Genomic DNA, 18,097 nt, shown 5'->3' on the forward strand with positions numbered 1-18,097 from the left:
CTTTAGTTATCTAGACATCCTCTGGGGCTCACTTTTCAAAAAGAATAGCAATTAATGTTTTCTTGACTTGCCTAAATGATAATTTCCTCCTTCAAAAGGTGGAGGAAACAATGTGTAGAAATTCTATTCCAGGTCTGATTTTCACCAACACATTTCGGGAGGATAATGCTAAGCTGGAGCTTCTCCAGTGGGTTCCCAGGATGAGAAGAGGATTGTAAATCATGCCAGATGAGCAAGCAGGAAGGGGGGACCCACTCACTTGTCTTGATGTGTTGGAATGGCTGCTCCCCGTAAAAGCAATTCAAATTGTTCTGCCCAATCACAGAGGACAGCACTAGGAGCAAGGGGGAGGGTTTGCAAAAAGGCAAATGTGTCTTCAATAAAATGAATACTGCAAGAGCAGCCTCAAAGTAGAATAGAGTGCTTCAGGAGGTAGTGAGTTCCCCATCATTATAGGTCTTCAAGCAGAAGATGGTTGATTACTTGTCAGGGATGTTGTGGAGAGGAATTCTGTTCTTAAATGGTTTAGACTAGAAGGACACCAAGGTCTCTTCCAACTCTGAGTTTTTGGTACACTGTAATTTTTTTTTACAAAGTACACATTTATGAACATCAATCCTGGAATGTCCAACTGCCTGTTCCTTTGTGATCTCCCCTTTCCATCCTGTCTCCCCACATACCTACTTGTCTTCTTTTCCTTCCTTGTGATGAAAGATAAAGCACAGCTCACCCCTAGGATGACAACTGTCATGATGGTCAATGCCATGGCCCAAGGTTTCTCCTTAGTGGGCTTCCCAGGAGCTGTAGAGGAGAAAAGTCAACAAGTTAATGGGGATGGACAGAAGTTTATATCCCCAGGAAGCAACAGAATCCTTTCCTTGGGCCCTTTATGAGTTAGGGGTTGATATGGGCATTGGGCATTGGCTTGACTCCTAGGATTAGGTCCAACCAACTTGGGTAAATCACTCACCAGGATATACAGCTGGTGTTTTTTAGCCCTCTGTGCTCTACAACACAAGTGTAACCAATCCCTGGGTCCTCTGGCAGGAGCTCTAGGGTTATTTGGAGGTAGAAGGTGCCATCAGCATTTGACAGGGTGCCGTTGGAGCTCTCTTTCCCCCAGATAGCATGTTCGTGACCCTTCTCCCAGCCCAGCAGAATGGAGTTGGGGTAGAAGCCTGTGGCTGTGCAGGAGAGGGTAATGGTGCCATCCAGGGCATCATGGCAAGACACAGTCACTTCAGGAGGCACCGAGGGAAGAATGCAAAAGAGAAGACATTACATCCAAAGTTCTTTAGTATTGCCATTTCCCTTTGTCCTCATATTTCCCTGTTTCCTTATTGGTATGCTTTCTACTCTCATCCTTTGCTTGTATCTAGCAGTCATAAGTACTCTAAGGATAAGGGCCATATAATGTGCCTCCTCCTCAGTGCCTAAGACAGTACACTCAGTAGAAACACAAGTAATAGTCATTCATGATGATACACTATGGACAGATGGAGTGGGCTGCCTGGGGAGGGATGGAGCTTCTCTTCAATGTAAGTCCTAAGGCAAAGGCTGAAGGATCACTTCGTGGGTATATTTTAGAGCAGACCTGCACAACCTGTGGCCCACCAAAGGATTTTGGGTGGCCTGTGAAAAATGTAGAGGAAAATATTCTCTACATTTTTTGTGGGCTGCCCGAAATCCTTTGGCATGCCTGTGAGCTGTAATCTCCCAGGGGCTGCAGGTTGTGCTGGCCTGTTTTAGAGCATCAGTTCTTAACCTGGGTCCATAGACCCTCAAGGAATGAATGGATAGATTTTAGGGGGTCTATGAACTCGGATAAGGAAAAAAAAATCTATTTTTCACTAACCTCTAATAGAAACATAGCATTTCCTTCAATTATTTATTGTTTTGTAAGGGGATTCACAGGCTTTGCCAGGTGCTAAAGGGATCCATGATATAAAAACTATTCTAGAAAGGGGATTGTATTTTTTCAGGCATGAGGTAGCCATTTAAGTTCCCATCAACTCAGAAATTCTGTCTTTCTATAAGACCAGGAGATGTCTAAACCAACAACAAGCAGCGATAAGCATTTGACATGATAATTGGTTCTTCTTCAATGTTTCAATACCTCCACAGATACATGATTATATCAGGCACTCACTCCATGAGAGAAAACTGAACTTACTCCATAATGATTTAGACTCATATTCATGATTTTCTGTGACCCAATGAACTCATCACTAGGGGTCTAATGAATAGCTTTTTTTTTTTGCTAGGCAATGGGGTTAAGTGACTTGCCCAGAGTCACACAGCTAGTAAGTGTTTTGAGTCTGAGGTCAGATTTGAATTCAGGTCCTCCTGATTCCAAGACTGAAGCTCTATCCACTTCGCCACCTTGCTGGCCCAATGACTAGCCTTTCTAAACTTAGCTTTGAAGGTTCTCACACAACAGATGCACCAGTCTAACCCATGGCCCTAATTAGAAACTTCTCCTGCACGGTAGAATTAACTGGACTACCATCACTTTAGATCAATGGTTTTCAACCCATAGACCATTTTGTTGTTCAGTTGTAACAGTTGTATCAAACTCTCATGACCCTATTTGGGATTTTCTTGGCAAGGATACTGGAGTGGTTTGCTATTTCCTTTTCCAGCTCATTTTACAGATAAGGAAATTGAGGCAAATAGGGCTAAATGACTATGGTCACACAGCTAATAAGTATTCATAGGTCATGCAAAGTTACTGCCTGGCATCTATTACATTCAATAGGATGATAGGACCATAGATTTAGAACTGGAAAGGGCCTCAGAGATCATCTCATCCAACCCTATCATTTTACATTTGAGAAAAGTGAGCTGCCCAAGACCACATAGCAGCAATTAGCAGACCAGGTCCTCTACCTTCAGAGCCTGTGCTCTCTGTCCTGTAGATACTTTACATAGACTGAATAAATAGTTAGATTTACACATGTGTATTATTATTTTTTAAATCCACGTTGTTTTAAAAAAATTCACTTAAATAATTACTGAATTCAAAGCTATTTATCACCATTTTCTAAAGAACAATTGGAATAAGGATTGACATCAAATGAACATCAGATTGCAGAAGAAGATGGGCCCTAACATGGTGGACTCAAGGTGTGACAGATGGTCACCCTAGATGGTAGGTCAGGAGAAAGAAAGGATGGCTCCCAGAACATTGGGAAGTTACTAAGTGATGACCTTGTGGGAAGCTATGGAGGATGATTTAACAGGATGGGCATGCAAGAATGGGTTCATATATTCTAAGATTCAGAGCTAGAGGAAACCTTATAGCTTAACCCTTTCCTTTCACAGATGAAGAGACTAAATCAGAGATATTAAAGACATGCCCAAGATCACACAAGTGTTATATTCATAAAATCCTAGATTTAGAGCTAGAAGATACCTCAGATCATTGAGTCCATCCCTCTCATTGTACAGATGAGGAAACCAAGGTCTAGAAAGGGTAAGTGAGTTGTCCAAGATCACAAAGCTAGTAAATGTCTGAGGCAGGATTTGAACCTGGGGCTTCCTGACTTTAAATCTAATGTTCTATCCATCGCACTATACCAAGCTTGCTAGAGCAGGTGGGATTTTAACCCAGTGTCTTTGACCCCAAATCTAGAGATCTTCTCACTATCACATTGCCTCTCATGAGATGGGAAGTCTGAAGTCAGGTCTATGGGATCACATATCCACTTGAGGATTTGAATATTTAAAAATCAATATCCTGGTATTACAATACTGTAATATGGGAGAGAGGGTTGTATGTGAAATTAATGTAACAAGGGAGGGGTATCTGTGAAATTAATATGAAAACTGGTCATACTAAGTAAATTTGGAGACCACCACCTTGAAAAACGCATACCTACATACCAGTATGAGGCATCTATCAGACTATGACATATCATTTCAGTAAAGTCATTAAAAACAGTGAATTACATCATCAAATGTCATTGCCCTGGGACTCAGTTGTCTTGATTAGTGGCAGCCTTTCCTGGCCCATGATTTCAAGCAGGCCCCAGCAATGATTCATTTCACCCCATGCTACTGGGTCATCTTCTCAGCAACTACTTCTCTATTCTTCAGTTTTGGAACCATAATGGAATAAATTCTGTCATTGCTCCTGGAAAGAGTGTGTCAGTCTACTCCACTATGGTCTCACTAGCTATTTCTGTCATTTTTTTGGGTTCAAAATCCCCTCTACAGCCACCATTTATGCTCTCCCCCTTTAGGTTGTCTCTTTGAGAGGAGAAACTGGTTTTGCTTTTGTGTTTGAATCACTAGCATGGGGATTGTCAGTTAATAAGTGCTTAATAAATAAATTTTTTTTCATTATTCATGTACTCATTCACTTATCTGTGGTGCAGATTTTTGCATAGTTAGTGGGAGCCATAGTTTGGACTGCATCCCAGGTCTCCTGCCTCCTAATTGCAGGACTCCAGCTACTACCACACAGCAGGAAGGTAGAGGTGGTCTGGTCTTTCTCGGGGAAGATAGGGAACAGATGGGACTCACCATTCTCCTTGATCCTTGAATGCCTAAGAATTTTCCTCATTATGTCAAAACAATATTCCTGCATGTAGTGTTTTCTCACACTGTCCTAGAAGGCACTTTCCACAGCAGTTTTTAAAATGTAGCCCACTGGCTTCAGGAAAATCCAGTAGTCTTCCTGCTCATCCCCCCAGAACAAATCTCGCCATCCCAAGCTAAATGCACATGGCTATCTACCTGGATGTCATCTTCCAGTTCACAGCCTGCAAAGGGTTGCAATGTGTGGCTTTCTGTGGGGAGAGGGAGAAACCCAGGTATCTCTGGGATTTCAAAGAGTGGGGAAGGTTTAGGAGGGAAGATGGGGAAAGGGAGAGAGTGACCCTCTATTGTGGATTCTCTAAAGTAAAGAGGTTTCTTTGTGAGCTTTGGAGTTGATCTGTGTGTCATGTGGAATTGTTTTGATGTTGATGAAAGACCTTGATCCTCTCACCCTGAAACCATGGCCAAGTAAGACTGGAGAGCCATTAAAATACAGGGAAGAGTAGAATATAGGTACAATTCAGCTTTTCATGTGCCTTTAAACTTACCTTTCTTTGCTGTATTATTTTTGAATTCATATATATTTAAAGGGGGGGTGAATTTAATTCATCTCTCCCTTCCTCAGTTGGCACAGTTACAAAATGCAACCACAGATGATGTGGCATTAGGGCTAATGAGATATTTGTTCCATTGATCTCTTTATGAATTGTGAACATCTTTCTCTAACTGAATCAGAAGCGGAAAAGCTGTGGTGGCAAAGAGTTGGAAACTGAGGGGATGCTGAATAAGTTGTGAAATATGATTGTGATGGAATACTATTGTGCTATAAGAAATGACAAGCAGCATGGTTTCAGAAAAACCTGGAAAGACATAAGAACTGATGCAAAGTGAAGCAAGCAGAACCAGGAAAACACTATACATTGTAATAGTAATATTGTATGCTGATCAACTGTGAAAGACTTAGTAACTCTGATTAAGACAATGATCAAAGACAACTCCAAAGGACCCATGATGAAAAATGCTATCTACCTCCAGAGAGAGAATTGATGAACTCTGTGTGCAAATTGAAGCATACTTTTCTAACTTTCTTTTCTATTATTCTTTTTTGGGAGGGGGGCTGGGCAATGGGGTTAAGTGACTTGCCCAGAGTCACACAGCTAGTGAGTATCGTGTCTGAGGCCAAATTTGAACTCAGGTCCTTCTGATACCAGGGCCGGTGCTCTATCCACTGCGCCACCTTGCTGCTCCCTCCTTTTTTTTTGCAACATGACTAATATGGAAATGTTTTGCATCACTTTGGGTGTATAATCTATATAAAATCGCTTGCCTTCTCAAGGAGTGGGGGAAGTGGGAGGGAGGTAGAGAATTTAGAGCTCAAAATTAAAAAAAAATTACATGGAATTGGGAAATATTTACCGAAATAAAATATATTAAAATAGTTAGCTATCTAAATTATATTTATTTATTTATTCATTTTATTTTTTATGATTTATTTTATTCCTGACTCCAGGAGGTAGTCAGGAGTTAGGCAGCTCCAATGAATCAATGAAGGAGCCAGCAGTCAAGGCGTAACTCAGATCTTCACTTTTTGAGAGGCAGGAGGAAATTCACCCCCCCCCCCCCCCCCCATTGAACGTGGCATCTAGCAGCAGCTCTACTCACTCAGAGGTAGTATGGAAGTATGGAATCCAGAAGTATGGAATGCCAATTTGAGAGAGCTTGAGGTGCAGTTGAGGGGGACACACTCTTCAGACAGATGTGGCTACAGAGAGTCAGGCATTCCTTAGAGCCTCAAAGCTGCTTCACTGAATATGTCCTCTGGCAGCAGAGAAGAGAGCAGCTAGAGATTCAGAAGAGTGCTAGTCTGGGCAAACAGAGAGTTGGGCTGCAGAGAGGAGAGGGCTAGCAGTATTGAAGGAGCAAGTAATATTCCCCACCTGTTTACTTTACTACTCTTGTGTACTAAGCTAGTGTCAGCTCTTCTCTTGGAAATGATGTGGATTTGTGAGACCAGAGTTTGAGAGTGGGTGTTTAATAGGTGGTGTTCTTGCTATGTTATCTTATTAAGTGCCTAAGCTAATCATGCCTGCTGACTGACTGATTCATGGGAAGTACACTGACACCCTAGGGGTCCAACCCATAATTTTAGATACCATTGGGGGTAGTAAATCACAGAATTCTCTCTCTCTCTCTCTCTCTCTCTATCTCTCTCTCTCTCTCTCCTTTCCATATCCATACACACATATTTTCTCTTATGTGCAAACCCTAAAAAATCCATACTTCTGTGGGTTAGAGTGAAAAGCAGAATAAGATAGGATGAAGGAGTAAGTAGGATTTAGGATGTAAGTAGGAACCTGGAGGAGGTGGCAGTGCCATGAAAGTAGGCTAAGGGAACCAGGATCTAGTGGGACTGAACTCTGAACTCAAGGACTGAGGAAAGCTAGGAAGTTCAGTGCACTGAGTTCCAATTCAAAGGTCAAGGAAGCTTAGGAAGTGATGAAATGTGAAAGGCCTGAGACTGGAGGCCAACGACCCCGTATTACAAAAGGAAGAGTTGGCATCTTGAAGAAGTGATGTGGTTCACTGATTCCTAAAGCCAAGAATTGGGTCCTTTGTAGCTCTGTCAATGATGAGTTCATGGTCTAAGAATGGGACGCTCTGTCCAACAGAACAAAGACTCTTGGGAATTGGTCTATCACACTTAGGTAAGTGAAGAGACAAGGCAGGATGAGGGAAGGATGAGGCCAATGACTTACTTTCAATCTTGGTGTCATTCTGTTCCAAGTAACAGATCAGTCTGTGGAAATCCTCCTCATGGTTCATCAACAGCCTTTGCATCTGCTTACTGAAATTGGCACCGAGGACATCGGAGATCCGGTTTATCTTTACTTGAATATGGCTCAGTTTGTGATAGGAACACAACTGAATATCATCAATGATGCAAACCGTAGTGAAGTTCAAGAGGGAGCTGACTGTGCCCCCCGTGGTGAAATAAAACACATGTCTATGTTGTCCTGAATGGCAGAGTGGGAGAAAGGAAGAAAGAGGGGTTAAGTGTGTGTGTGTGTGTGTGTGTGTGTGTGTGTGTTGGGGAAGGGGCAGGAGCCTGATATCTCCTTCCTTCCTTCCATCCTTCCTTCTACTTTTACCTACCATCCCTACATCCCGGCTGTAGTCCCAGAGGTCATTCGGTAAAAGGGCAGAGCCCCTAGCTACATTTTCAATTGGCACCTGTCACAAAACTGGGCACAAATCAAGCCTTAGTAAGCTTCTGTTGCTATTTGGCTTATTCAGGGACAATTACTTAATGGGGTAAGCATTTTCCCAACTCAGTTCAGTTAAGCTCACCTTCCATCTCAGAGATAATAAAGAGAAATGAGGCAGTAGCAAAGACTGTATAAACACTCTGAGTTTCAGTTTATACAGAAAGGCAACACAGGTGAACTCTGAGAGAGGGAAGAGAAAAGGCACAGCCTTGGTGCCAAGAGAGTTCAAAAGTTTCTGCCTGTCTTATGGGCACACGTAGCTAGTGGATTAGGTAGGAGAGACAATGCAATCTTTGCTGAGGTGTGAGAATCTGGCCCCTTACAATGTTCAAACAGAGAGTGATACAATGTGAGCAGACCATGGTAAAGAATCAGGGAGGACTCGGGGTGTGGAGGTAAAGTAGCAACAGCGTGGCAGAAGTATGTCTGCCTGTATCTGTTTTTGGAATCTGCTGGAACTTTTCACCTCCAGAAATGAAAGCTGGCAGAGTGTGGCAGCTGGGAACAATCTACACACCTGCTGGGTCTGTCGCGTCATCACGAAACTCCCTTGAGGTATGAGGACTGTTCCTGAATGACCTATGACAAGTCTGGGATTCTCGACTGTGAGGGGGCTCCCAAGCTCAGGTGTGATCAAGGGAAAACAGAGGCAGAGGGGAGTGGGGGAAGAACCAAACAGTTCACTAGAGAGCCTCCTACAGAAAATAGCCGGGGAGGAAGAATAGCGGTGATGGAGAATGCAAGGGAGATACTGTCCAGGGAGATGGGAAAACAATGGCACTTGTGACCTCAAGTGGTGAGACTCAAACGCAAGGAATGTTAGTAATAAACAGAGTGAGCTGGTCATCTTAATACAGAGGCCACAAGGCCTCACAGGTATGACTAAAATTGTGTGATATGGCCTGCTTAGTTGTTGTCCTTCGTTCTTGAAGAAGACCAAAATGACATCAAGGTCAAGGGACAGTGTATCTGGCTATGGGTGATCAGACCAATGCAAGCTCAGAAGGCTCTACCACAGGTCAGGCACAAATAGTCCACATGACATTTGGAGTGGAGATGTCTAAATTTGTGCATCTCCTATTTCTTTTGAGCTACTGCAATTCTTCTTTGCTTATAGAGCACAGCACCATCTCTGATGTGGGCACACCATCCTGGGTAGTCCTGTGCCAGTGTCTCCCATGTTTCTCACAATCTACTCCAAAGTTCTATAGAGAGACCTTGAGAGTGTCCTTGTATTGCTTCTTCTGACCATCATGTGACCACTGGCCTTGTGTGAATTCTCCACAAAACAGTCTTTTAGGCAAATGTATATTTGGCATTAGAACAACATGACCAGTCAATGAAAGTTGGGCTTTCTGCAGTAAAGTTTGAAAGCTTGGCAGTTTAGCTTGAGAAAGCACCTCAGTGTCTGGTGCTGGTGATTTTCAAAATCTTCCTAAGACAGTTCAAATGGAAGTGATTCAGTTTCCTGGTATGGCACTGGTATACTTTCCAGGTTTCACAGGCATACATCAATGAGGTCTGTACAACAGCTCTGTAGACCTTCAATCTAATACCTCTTCTCTTCCACACTTTCCTTCGGAGTCTCCCAAATACTGAGCTAGCTCTGGCAATGTGTGTGTCAACCTCATCATCTGTGTGGACATCCCTGGAAAGTATGCTGCCAAGGTAAGTGAAGTAGGTACTGTTTTTATCCCCATTTTACAGATGAGGAAACCAAGACTTAGGTCAAGTGACTGAAATCTGAAATCAGGTCTTCCTGGCTCCAGCTGATCTAAATGGATAATATGCTTGTTATTTGAAAAAAAGAAATAGCTGCTTGTGAAACAAAGACAAGAGACTTCTATTCCATTCACTCATTTGTGTTTCTAGTTTTCTTTTACCCTAAGAAAAGTTCCTCTGGCAACATTTCAACTCCACCTGGATCGCACTAAGAGGAAAAGAGCCCTGCTTGGGCAAGTCACTTAACCCTGTTTGCCCCAATTTTCTCATCTCATTATGAGAACTTCTTTGATTCGTCCCTTCCTGTAAAGAACAGCTCCTATTTCTGTTCAGCAGGGCCCAGCCTTCATGAGATAGTAAACCAGGCTCACTCTTTACCTTTGATGCCCTCATCTCCCTCTTTCTCAGATCCTAACAGCTACAGCTTCTTGGCTTCTCTCTGGTTTAGCTGAGGCTCACCTTCAGACACCATAAGGTCAAAAGGTAATGATTGGGCAATAGTGAACAAAGTATACAAATATAAAAACAGTACAAATACAAATAAAAAATCCAAAAATTCATATTGTGGGCTGAGCTGAGATTTTAAGTGACTATCCAATGCAAGTTGCACCCTTAAAATTATATCCTAAGGATAGTCTAGTAGCGTAGGCTGGTTTTCTTCTCCGTTCTTTTTTTTTTTTTAAACATGTCCCCTTCCTTTCTCTTTCTCCACTCCAAGATTAATAAGCAGGGACGCTACAGTTTTTATCCTGTTCTCCTTTCTGTAACTGGTTAGAGCCATCTTTATAGGGCTTTGAAATGAAAGTACTTTCAACTAAGATTTGGAAGTCCCCTGCCTCTCCTCATCCGTCCCTCATCAGATCTAAACTCTGCCATTTCCTTCCTCCCCCCCTCCCCGATCTCTAGGTCTAAGTTTTAGAACTGTCTTGGATCAGAGGCCACTTTATGTGGGGAGGTTTCTTTGATTAGCTCTACTTAGCTCACTTTAGAATCATCCCCGAGTCTCAAGGTAATAACTCTCTGAACCGATGCACCAGCTATAGCCTATCTTGTTTGCTTCTGCGTCTGAAGCCCATGTCTCTCTCTTGTGCTCTTCATCAGACTGGGAGCTTCTTAAAAGTTGGGCCTGGCTCTTCCCACATCACACCTGAGGGCAGGAATAATATCTCTCATGTTGAACTGGGAGCTCTCAGAAGACAAGACTGAAACTCCTCCCATCACCCAGGATCCTTCAGAGCAGAGGTTCCCAAACTTATTTGGCCTACCACCCCTTTTCAAAAAATACTCAGTGCCTCTCTGGAAATCTACTTTCTTTAACCTTGTAATTTTTTTTTGAAATTTGCATTATTTTAAAAAATATAAACATTTTTTAAAATGATGCATTTTAAATTTAAAAATTTGTTGTAAATTTGTGTTTTTTCCCTTGTATTGAAATTTTGATGATGCAATATTGCATCACATAACCATTAATGGAAAATTTGATGATGCAATATTGCATCACATAACCATTAATGGAAAATTTGATGATGCAATATTGTGTTAAAACCATTAAAGGGTTATAACTTGCATTTTGAGTGTTTATTTGGAAAATAATGTAATCACTATGACTTTAACTCTGTTACACAACAGACGAAGCATGTACGATTGGTTTTTCAAAAATTTCTTCTCTTCTTTTCTTTCCTTATGCTTCCACTGCCGCCTTATTTTTATTCCACACCCCCAATTGCACCTGAGGCTACTACTGCCCCCTGGAGTGTTCCAGCGCCTCCTAGGGGGCAGTATCACCCACTTTGAGTACCTGTATTACAGCAATGACTAATCCTTCCCTCATCAGATCCAAAGTTCCTTGGTCTCCACCCTCTCTCCCTAACCCCTTTCTTCTATGGACTCACCTGCCTGGGTCATTCTTACAGCAAAAGCCCCCAAGACAAGAAGCAAGGCCAAGCCTGACCATCCCCATTTTTTCTGACTGTCCATGCACCTCAGCTGGTAGCTTCCTGGCTTCCTCAACAACATCCCAGCCAGGGAAGGCTGCAGTCCCCACATCCTGCATCCTAGACAGTGTCTAATAGGAACAGAGGCCCCTACATACACCATGGCTACGTAGCCCTCATCCTCATCATAGCTGTGATTGGTTCTGTCAAGGCCCTAAGCTTGTCTCAATCTCAGCTGGGCGCCTGTCACCACACAGGAATCTTCCTTGCAGGGAAGGTATAAGAGAGGAAGTGCGATGCAGTTTGTGGTGATAGTAGGATGCACCAGAACCCACTCCTCATCCGGTGGTATAAGAGATGCCCAGGGCATGGACTGATACAGTGCCAACCACCAGCTGTCATTCCGAAATGTAAATTGAATTAAGAAGGCAGGGAGGGAGGGAGCTAATAAACTCCACTCTGTGCCAGGCACTGTACTAAGTGCTTTACAAATGTTATCTCATCTGATCCTCAGAAGAATCTATTATTATCTCTTTCTTATAACTGAGGAAATTGAGGCAGAGGTTAAGTGACTTGCTCAGGGTCACTCAGCTAGTAAGCATCTGAGGCAGGATTTGAGTCAGGTGTTCCTGACTCCAGGTCTAGAACTCTGTCCACTGTGCCACCTAGATGCCAAAAAATTGCTAGGTCTGATGGGAGCCTCCATTAAGGAGGGGAGGCTGCTGCCAGGGAGACCTTACTATAACAGGGAATATAGTCACTGTCCTAAGAGAGCCCTCAGCCTGAAAATAGGCTATTAGTAGTACCAGCAGTTAAGATTTATATAGACTTTAAATTTTGCAAAGCATTTTATATATAGTATCTTATTTGATCCTCGTAACTCTATGAAGTACTATTATTATTTTCATTTTATAGATGATAAAGACACTGAGGCAGAGAGAGATTAAGTGAATCACCTGTGGTTATACAGCTGGTAAATGTCTGGGAAATCTGAGAGTGACTCTTGATTTTCAAGTGAATTGGATTTAAGTTAAGCAGTCATCAGCCTCATTCTCTCCTCCAGAATTTATGAAGTCCGGTGGTAAGACAGGTCAGTACTACTGGTGACGGCCCAAGATGCAGTGGAAGACCTTGGCCTTTTCAAGCTAAGGTCTTTCCCAAATCTTCGTTTATTTGAGGCAATGCCCATTCAGTAATTTAAGGCTAGGTAAGAATTGAGGCAAAAGATGGCCTAGTTTGCCTTCCTAAAAGAATCATTCCGGGAGGAGAGGACCCTCAGAGTTTCTGGTCAGAGCAGAAACAATTGCTCTTTACACTCATTCTGAGCCATTAAAGTCCAAACAATGAACAAGTAAGGCTGGGGCCTACTATTGGCCAATCAGTGAAAACCAGAGTGATTTGGGTTTAAATTCACTTGTGAGTCAAGATATCACCCTCCTGATATCACTGGTACTCTTTGAGAATGGACGAACAAGAGTCTGAAGAACTCAGGTTTTGGGTCTCCAAGTTTGGTGCTCTATTCACTAAGCATTCTATTTACTTCATGCCTATTAGTCATTTTTAGTTTTTAAAATTAAATTAAAATTTTTTTTCCTATTGATGAAAATCCACCTTCTTTTCCTTTCACCTCATCTTTCCTCCTACTGGAAAGAAAAATAAAATGCATGTTACAAATATATGTATATATATATATATGTATAAAATCAAGCAAAACAAATTCCCACATTGTCCACATCCAAACATATATATCTACACACACATATATATATATATACTACATACACATATGTGTGTGTATATATATATATATGTATATGTGTGTGTTATCTATCTATCAATCTGCACTGAGTCCATCATTTCTTTGCCAGGAGGTGGGCAGCATTTTTATCATGAGTCCTCTCAAATCATGGTAGTCATTGCATCGATCAAAGTCTCTGAGTCTTTAGAAGTTCTTTGCCTTTACAATATTATTGTTATTGTATACCCTGTTCCACTGGTTCTACTCACTTCAATTTGTATAAGTTTATTAAATCTTTTGAGGTTTCTTTGAAACTGTCCCCTCATAATTTCTTACTGCATAATAACATTCCATCACAATCAAATGCCAAGACTTATTCAGTCATTCCCCAATTGATGGGAACCTTCTTGGTTTCCACTTCTCTGCCACTGCAAAAAATAGTCTTGCACACATATATTCTTTTCCACTTTAAAAAATATCTTTGAGATATGGAGCCAAAAGGTAAGCATAGTTTATTAACTGTCAGCATAGTTCCAAATTGCTTTCCAGAATAGCTGAACCAGTTCACAGATCTACCAATAGTGTATTGATATGCTTTCCCCGTGGTCCACCAGCACTTGCCATTTTCCTTTTTTTGTCAACTTTACAAATCTGATGAGTGTGAGGTAGTACTTCGGAGTTGTTTTAATTTGAATTTCTCTTAATTACTGCAATAGCCTTCTGATTGGTCCCCTTTCCTCTAGCTTCTCCTTTCTCTAGTCCATCCTCCACTCAGATGCCAAAGTGATCTTCTTAAGCTCAGGTATGACCATGTCATTCTTTCCCTCACTCCCAACTCAGTAAACTCCAGTGACTTCCTATTATCTCCAAGATCACATAAAAAGTCCCCTGTTTGGCTTTTAACCCTCTTTGTGTCCTGCCCCCTTCCTGTCTTTCCAGTCTTCTTATACTTCATTCTACTTTCCAATGAGACTGGGTTGCTTGAATACAACTTTTTCAACTCTGGCCATTTTTACTGACTCTCCCATGCCTGGAATTCTCTCCCTTTTCACCCCTGTCTCTTGGTTTCCTTGAGTTACTTCAAGTTTCAGCCTAAATTCTACTTTCTGCAAGTTTTCACAGGCCCTTCTCTGTTAGTACTTTCCATCTAAGATAATCTCCAATTTACCCTCTATAAATATTACATATATTTCTAGTTATTTCCATGTGCTCCCATTTCCTTCATTAGAATATGAGCTCCTTGAGAGGACAGAATGTTTTTGCCTTCTTTTGTACCTCTATCTGGTACTTAGAAAGTGCTTAATAGATGCATCTTGTAGTTAGTGGTAAGAGGTGCTAAGGTAGCTGTTTATTGACTTGACATGAACTGAAGGAGTGAGGTCTTCAATCCAATCCCAACCAATCTAATTCAATCCAAACCAATCCAACCAGAATTTATTAAAGAGAGCAAGTCATAAATTTAGGAGAGATGAGGGAAGCATTTGGTAATTTTGCAGGAGGAAGTTTGTAGGTTCCAAGGAATGATTCAGTTCAGGTTTTTTTCTTCTGTAAGATGAGGGAACAAGTATGTGGCCAAGAAGGAATTTTCAGTTGAAATTTGGTGGTGGGTCATGATAGTGGAGGTAATTTAGGTTCCTTTCAAGGGTTGAAGGTGGAGGAAATTTGAGTGTTGTTAAGAAAATCTGGGGAAAAGGGATGGGATTACCTCTGTGTCTACTTTGTCATTGGCTCACTGAATAAATTTTTATCATTTCCTGAGGAAGTTGCATGGAAAAGTTCTTGATCCCCAAGACCAAAGTGCTCTCCCTACCTCTTCTCCGTAGGTAAGCTCCCACTACCCATGTATCTCCTACCTTTTAACTGAATGAGACTTTGTGGAGGGAAAGGATGGGGGTTATCAGGCCAGGGTTTCAGGACCCCAAATTTTCTCTTGAAACTATATCCTCTCTTCCCTCTCTCTTCTTACCTTCAGACAGGTTAGCTTTCCATTTTATTCTTCTTGCAGAGCCATTCTAATAGTTTTCTTCTGATGTAACAGATTTTAATATCACAGAATCACAGATCTTGAATGGAGCCTTAAGGCCAAATAACCATCTTTTATGGGTGAACAGGCTGGAGCCTGAGGAAGGAAGTCACTTGCTCAAGGAAGCAAATCAAACAAGAGCAGAGTCATTTGAGGATAAGGCAGCACCAACTCTCACCTTTTCAGTGAAAACCTAGCCCCAGGCACATACACTGGTATGTATAATTCAGGTAGATATAATGAATGAATTAAAAAAAATAAGTGCCTACTAGGTGCTTCTAGAAGAATCAGGCTACTGGCCAGGGCTCAGGTCACTGACCCTTCTGAGGCCACTGCTTCTAGTTCCTTTTAGCTTCTTGAAGGCTCTTTCAACCAGAAGTAGATTTAGGAATTTTTTTTTCAATAGGGGAGGTGAGAGTATTTGAGGAGGGTGTGAGGAAGAAATCAACAATGCAGAAGACAAAGTGAGGGTTAGGGAGATACAAGGCTCACTTGTGAAAAGGGTGACATTCCTTCCTTTCCTGTCAAATGTAGAGGGATCAGACTTATTTTTCTTAGACCCAGAGGGCAAACCAGGATAAATATAGGGAAGGTACAAAGAGCTAGATTCAGGTTTAATGTCAGAGACAAACTTCTTAACAATTAGAACTGTCCCAAAGTGTAATGGGCCACCTAACAAGGTCAAGTCAAGTCAACAAGCATTTATTAAGTACTTACTCTGTGCTAGAAACTGTGGTAAATGATGGGAATACAAACACAAGCAGGAAGATATTCCCTCTACTCAAGGGGTTTACATGGGGAAAGACAGTAGATAAAAAGAAGCTAAAAAGAAATGGGGAGAGAATCCTTCATGGGAGGCCTGGGGTGGAGGTGATGACAGAAAGTCTAGACAGTGAGGAATAGATCCCATAGAGGAAGGAAGATTTGGCTGGGCTGTGCACTTTCCTTAAAATGAACGTTCTGGGAGGAACTAACCAATCAAAGGAAGGGGTTGGGGGGGCAGAATGAACTTCCAGGACGAGATTACTGTGATGTGGTGGAGAAATTCCAGACAGTTAAGAGTGGCATGTGGAAAAGAATGAATTAAGGTGGTGGGTTCTCCTTCTTTGGAAGTCTTCAAGCGGAGAATGAATATTATTTTGTATGGGTTGTTTTTGCAGGGATTCTTGTGTTGGACAAGATGTCTCTGAGGTCCCTTCCAATTCTAAGATTCTATGATCTCTCTCTAACCTTTCATCTGCTTTCTTTCAGATGGCCCAGGAAACCTCGCCACTGGTCTGAGTGTTGAGGATCTCAGATCACTGACGACCCCTTCTCCTGGGAGAGTCTTGGGACTCTGGTCTCACTGAACCACCGTCCTTTCCTTTCCTCTCCTGGGGTCTTCTTTTTCTCCCAACCTCCTCAAGGGTGTAGGCTGCTAGTGAACTGCAAGGCAAAGGGATAGAGACCTCCAGAATTCTGCAGGGAGGATACATGCTTTTTCCATGTGGTGGGACCCTTCCCAAAGTTCTGCTTCTACTACCCTAGATACCTCTTTATTTTCAGCTCTTGTCAGTTTCTCCAGAGTTTCCATCTCTTGTTAGTTTCTCCAGTGGTTTTTTTTTATCTCTTGTAAGTTTCTCCAGTGTTTCTAGTTCTTGTCAGTTTCCGCAGTATTTCCAGCTCTTGTCTTTCTATGCTTTCCTTAAGTCCTATGCTGGCAATTATTCCTCCCCAAGGTGTACTTATGAACCTCTTTTTGTCAGGATTTTTGGGGTAGTGCTTCACTTCCTATAGGAAGTAGTCCAATTAGTGTAATTACTTTTTTTAAGTGTCCCCTATCATGAACTCTGTTACCTTTGGCTGTCTTCACCTAGAGGAATTTTTAGGGGGAAGGGTAAGGGAAATAACATATGGCACCATAGAAATGAATAATAGCTAGTATATATATATATATGTATAAATACACACATATATGTAATGTATACACACACACATATAAGTATAATGTGTGTATTTCAAGAATTGCAAAGAACTTTACATACTTAATTTCATTTGATCCTAACAATAACCATATGATGAAGGTTTTTATTGTTATATCCCTTTTATGGAGGGGAAAAATGAGGCTGAGAGAGAATGCATGACTTACTTAGGGTCACACAACTAGTAAGTATCTGAGGCAAGTTTTGAACTGAGTTCTTCCTCACTCCAAGTCCAACACTATCCACTACACCATTTAGCTTCCAGTAAAAGATCCACAGGAATCAGAAGACCTGGGTCCTGGTCCTACTTCTGTTCTATTCATTTTAAGAAGTCTTGAGCTCCTACTCTGTGCTTACATGACATGGAGTGGCATAGACAGCCCACAGAGTTGTTCCATCAGTATGTACCTTAGCATATAAATAAGTACCTTAGACAGCTTTTGCAGATGACAATCAATTGATGCTAGAACGGAATAGGATAAAGACAGTCAAATCAAGTCATTAACAAGCATTTATTAAGTGCATATTAACACAGGCACTGTGTTAAGTGCTAGGGATAGAGATAATGGCAAAAACAGTCCGTGTTGTCAAGGTGCTCACAATCTAATGGGGGTTGTGGTTGTGGTTTGTCCTTCATTCTCGAAGCAGACTATGACATCAGGAAGATGTTGCCTCTTTAATTAAAAAAATGAGGGAGACAACATGTAATTAACTATGTATAAAGAACATAAATAGAAAAGAGTCACAGAGGGAAGACACTTGGATTAAGGGGGTTCAGGAAAGGCTTCTTGAAGGTGAGATTTTCTTTGGGTCCTGAAGGAAGCCAAAGGAGGCAGGATGTGAAGGAGGAGGGAGAGAGTTCTAGGCATGAGGTAACAACCAGAGAAACTGCCTGAAGTTGGGAAATGGAT

At 41.8% G+C, this 18,097-nt stretch overlaps 1 pseudogene; it reads right to left on the reverse strand.

Moving 5' to 3' along the window:
* Positions 1 to 255: 255 nt before the first annotated feature.
* On the reverse strand, positions 256 to 11,576 carry LOC114031119 (annotated as a pseudogene).
* Between the last annotated feature and the right edge of the window lie 6,521 nt (positions 11,577 to 18,097).

The sequence above is a fragment of the Vombatus ursinus genome, unplaced genomic scaffold (genome assembly GCF_900497805.2).
Source record: "Vombatus ursinus unplaced genomic scaffold, bare-nosed wombat genome assembly UNPS02015066.1, whole genome shotgun sequence".
Taxonomy (NCBI): Eukaryota; Metazoa; Chordata; class Mammalia; order Diprotodontia; family Vombatidae; genus Vombatus; species Vombatus ursinus.